At 37.7% G+C, this 5,000-nt stretch overlaps 2 non-coding genes across 2 annotated transcripts; both read left to right on the top strand.

The window, feature by feature from the left end:
• The first annotated feature begins 94 nt into the window (after nucleotides 1-94).
• Nucleotides 95-176, top strand: TRNAS-AGA (transfer RNA serine (anticodon AGA)). Its single transcript has one exon. It is a non-coding gene; the product is annotated as a tRNA-Ser (tRNA).
• A 4,031-nt stretch (nucleotides 177-4,207) lies between these two features.
• TRNAQ-UUG (transfer RNA glutamine (anticodon UUG)) lies at nucleotides 4,208-4,279 on the top strand. The gene has a single exon. It is a non-coding gene; the product is annotated as a tRNA-Gln (tRNA).
• Nucleotides 4,280-5,000: the final 721 nt, after the last annotated feature.

The following is a 5,000-nucleotide window of genomic DNA, read 5'->3' as shown; positions in this document are numbered from 1 at the left end:
ATTTTCTGAGATGTCTTCCAGAGGGTTGATCACTGAGCTTGATCATGGTGCTATTAGAAAACATGTGTGAAACTCATAACAGCTTGATGTCCGAGTAGTCGTGGCAGAGTGGTTAAGGTGATGGACTAGAAATCCATTGGGGTCTCCCCGCGCAGGTTCAAATCCTGCCGACTACGTCTCTGTTTCAATAAGTTTTTGACCTTTTATCTTTGTCGTTCAATTTGCATGTTTACTAGTCTATTCCCCATGACAGTGATCTGTGATGGAGCGAGTTTCTAGGACCAAACTGACTTTATCTTTGACTGTTCATTAGATAATCTATTATGGAGCAACATTACATGTGCGACTTGCCGCTAATCAAAAGAAGCACCGTGGGTGCCATCAGGTAAGAGGTTTTTCTCTTGATCTTGTCCAGCAGCCACAGACCGCTGTCCTGGCTAATGGACTGGGACATGCACTTTGATTTGCACATACCTTAAATTATCTCTCAGATGAAGCCTTTTACCATGCAATGCTAATCTTTATCAACTACTGGATGAACAGTTTTCTAACAGTATAAGTTTTGCAATTTATTTTTTTCACACTTTTTCCAAGTAACAGATACAGCCACTTTTCATCAACATTTCAAACTGTCCTAGCTGTGATATCGTGGAAATGTTGGTAAATTTGTGGAATGAAAGGTTATAAGATATCAATTTACCATTGTGTATGATTGCAGATTTGCACTGCAGCTTTGGAGCCTGTTTTCGCCATCGTTCACGATTTCATATGCTTTATTCAGCACAACAAGCCGCAGCCAAGAATGTGTCATGGTTGGTTCCATGGTGTAATGGTTAGCACTCTGTATTTTGAATCCAGTGATCTGAGTTGAATTCTCAATAGAACCTGAGCACACATTTTGATTTTTCCATCTGCACTCAGATCGACGATGCCCAATGTTTATGATAAAACAAGCAATTTAAAATACACATAATAAAAGACAAAAAAAGAGTTCAAGGATTCATGGAATACCATGGTCAAAGCTGTCAATCAAGTAGGATTAGCAAAAATTAAAATTGTCTGTCACTCATTGTCTATGTCATACCAAGCAATCTCATACTCTGTGACTTGAGTCAATATTCACATAACACTCTTTCCAAGTGGGTGAATCTGACAAGGATTTGAAGCCAAAATGGCTTCAGGAAGTGTTTTTGATTTTTCTCTAAGCCATCTTTTCTTGTTTTTTCCAGAATTTCCTAAAGTGCCTTATAAACATTTTTGGTGGTGTTTTTCTAAAAATTCTTTTCGGCGTCATTTGAATGTGTTTTGTGGCTTTTTTTGTAGCACACAAAAGTCAATCAGGACCCTTTATAGGGTCTTTCGAACCTTACCCTTGACTTGTATTATAGGTATGGAGCTGTTCAAAGTGAAAAACAGCTGAAGATTGATATGGTAATTTCAGTTAACCGCTGGACATTTTTGGAAACTTGAGATGGTTAATAGACGCTCCAAAACCTGATCAAATGAACATCAAGTCTTTTTTACTTGGAAATGATTATGTTCAGTCTTCTCAGCATTTTTGGATTATTTTTAAGGATGTTTTTGGAGCTGACTGACTCCAAATCCACATTATGAAGAGGGAAAAGCTTTAAACTGTGAATGGTTCCCATTGATGATGACTTTAAATCAGATTTTGCATTTTACTGAGACCTTGTATTTTCTTTTCATTTTCTGAGATGTCTTCCAGTGGGTTGATCACTGAGCTTGATCATGGTGCTATTAGAAAACATGTGTGAAACTCATAAAAGCTTGACGTCTGAGTAGTCGTGGCCGAGTGGTCTGAAATCCATTGGGGTCTCCCCGCGCAGGTTCAAATTCTGCCGACTACGTCTATGTTTCAATAACTTTTTGACCTTTTATCTTTGTTGTTCAATTTGCATGTTTACTAGTCTATTCCCCATGACAGTGATCTGTGATGGAGCGAGTTTCTAGGACCAAACTGACTTTATCTTTGACTGTTCTTTAGATAATCTATTCTGGAGCAACATTACATGTGCGACTTGCCGCTAATCAAAAGAAGCACCGTGGGTGCCATCAGGTAAGAGGTTTTTCTCTTGATCTTGTCCAGCAGCCACAGACCGCTGTCCTGGCTAATGGACTGGGACATGCACTTTGATTTGCACAAACCTTAAATTATCTCTCAGATGAAGCCTTTTACCATGCAATGCTAATCTTTATCAACTACTGGATGAACAGTTTTCTAATAGTATAAGTTTTGCAATTTATTTTTTTCACACTTTTTCCAAGTAACAGATACAGCAATCTTTTTACTAGCCACTTTTCATCAACATTTCAAACTGTCCTAGCTGTGATACTCGTGGAAATGTTGGTAAATTTGTGGAATGAAAGGTTATAAGATATCAATTTACCATTGTGTATGATTGCAGATTTGCACTGCAGCTTTGGAGCCTGTTTTCGCCATCGTTCACGATTTCATATGCTTTATTCTGCACAACAAGCCGCAGCCATGACTGTGTAATGGTTAGCACTCTGGACTTTGAATCCTGTGATCTGAGTTCAAATCTCAGTGGAACCTGGGCACACATTTCGATTTTTCCATCTGCACTCAGATCGACGATGCCCAATGTTTATGATGAAACAAGCAATTTAAAATCCACATAATAAAAGACAAAAAAAGAGTTCAAGGATTCATGGAATACCATGGTCAAAGCTGTCAATCAAGTAGGATTAGCAAAAATTAAAATTGTTTATGTCACTCATTGTCAATGTCATACCAAGCAATCTCATTATTCACATAACACTCTTTCCAAGTGGGTGAATCTGACAAGGATTTGAAGCAAAAATGGCTTCAGGAAGTGTTTTTGATTTTTCTCTAAGCCATCTTTTCTTGTGTTTTCCAGAATTTCCTAAAGTGCCTTATAAACATTTTTGATGGTGTTTTTCTAAAAATTCTTTTCGGCGTCTTTTGAATGTGTTTTGTGGCTTTTTTTGTAGCACACAAAAGTCAATCAGGACCCTTTATAGGGTCTTTCGAACCTTACCGTTGACTTGTATTATAGGTATGGAGCTGTTCAAAGTGAAAAACAGCTGAAGATTGATATGGTAATTTCAGTTAACCGCTGGACATTTTTGGAAACTTGAGATGGTTAATAGACGCTCCAAAGCCTGATCAAATGAACATCAAGTCTTTTTTACTTGGAAATGATTATGTTCAGTCTTCTCAGCATTTTTGGATTATTTTTAAAGATGTTTTTGGAGCTGACTGACTCCAAATCCACATTATGAAGAGGGAAAAGCTTTAAACTGTGAATGGTTCCCATGGATGATGAATTTAAATCAGATTTTTGCATTTTACTGAGACATTGTATTTTCTTTTCTTTTTCTGAGATGTCTTCCAGAGGGTTGATCACTGAGTTTGATCATGGAGCTATTAGAAAACGTGTGTGAAACTCATAACAACTTGACGTCTGAGTAGTCGTGGCCGAGTGGTTAAGGCGATGGACTAGAAAGCCATTGGGGTCTCACCACGCAGGTTCAAATCCTGCCGACTACGTCTATGTTTCAATAACTTTTTGACCTTTTACCTTTGTTGTTCAATTTGCATGTTTACTAGTCTATTCCCCATGACAGTGATATGTGATGGAGCGAGTTTCTAGGACCAAACTGACTTTATCTTTGACTGTTCTTTAGATAATCTATTCTGGAGCAACATTACATGTGCGACTTGCCGCTAATCAAAAGAAGCACCGTGGGTGCCATCAGGTAAGAGGTTTTTCTCTTGATCTTGTCCAGCAGCCACAGACCGCTGTCCTGGCTAATGGACTGGGACATGCACTTTGATTTGCACAAACCTTAAATTATCTCTCAGATGAAGCCTTTTACCATGCAATGCTAATCTTTATCAACTACTGGATGAACAGTTTTCTAACAGTATAAGTTTTGCAATTTATTTTTTTCACACTTTTTCCAAGTAACAGATACAGCAATCTTTTTACTAGCCACTTTTCATCAACATTTCAAACTGTACTAGCTGTGATATCGTGGAAATGTTGGTAAATTTGTGGAATGAAAGGTTATAAGATATCAATTTACCATTGTGTATGATTGCAGATTTGCACTGCAGCTTTGGAGCCTGTTTTCGCCATCGTTCACAATTTCATATGCTTTATTCAGCACAACAAGCCGCAGCCATGACTGTGTAATGGTTGGTTCCATGGTGTAATGGTTAGCACTCTGGACTTTGAATCCTGTGATCTGAATTCAAATCTCAGTGGAACCTGGGCACACATTTCGATTTTTCCATCTGCACTCAGATCGACGATGCCCAATGTTTATGATGAAACAAGCAATTTAAAATCCACATAATAAAAGACAAAAAAAGAGTTCAAGGATTCATGGAATACCATGGTCAAAGCTGTCAATCAAGTAGGATTAGCAAAAATTAAAATTGTCTATGTCATACCAAGCAATCTCATACTCTGTGACTTGAGTCAATATTCACATAACACTCTTTCCAAGTGGGTGAATCTGACAAGGATTTGAAGCCAAAATGGCTTCAGGAAGTGTTTTTGATTTTTCTCTAAGCCATCTTTTCTTGTTTTTTCCAGAATTTCCTAAAGTGCCTTATAAACATTTTTGGTGGTGTTTTTCTAAAAATTCTTTTCGGCGTCATTTGAATGTGTTTTGTGGCTTTTTTTGTAGCACACAAAAGTCAATCAGGACCCTTTATAGGGTCTTTCGAACCTTACCCTTGACTTGTATTATAGGTATGGAGCTGTTCAAAGTGAAAAACAGCTGAAGATTGATATGGTAATTTCAGTTAACCGCTGGACATTTTTGGAAACTTGAGATGGTTAATAGACGCTCCAAAACCTGATCAAATGAACATCAAGTCTTTTTTACTTGGAAATGATTATGTTCAGTCTTCTCAGCATTTTTGGATTATTTTTAAGGATGTTTTTGGAGCTGACTGACTCCAAATCCACATTATGAAGAGGGAA

Source organism: Dendrobates tinctorius, unplaced genomic scaffold (genome assembly GCF_039654945.1).
Source record: "Dendrobates tinctorius isolate UK_male_01 unplaced genomic scaffold, ASM3965494v1 ptg000048l, whole genome shotgun sequence".
Taxonomy (NCBI): domain Eukaryota; kingdom Metazoa; phylum Chordata; class Amphibia; order Anura; family Dendrobatidae; genus Dendrobates; species Dendrobates tinctorius.
The sequence above is the reverse complement of the archived record's forward strand: the minus strand, read 5'-3'. Positions and strand labels throughout refer to the sequence as shown.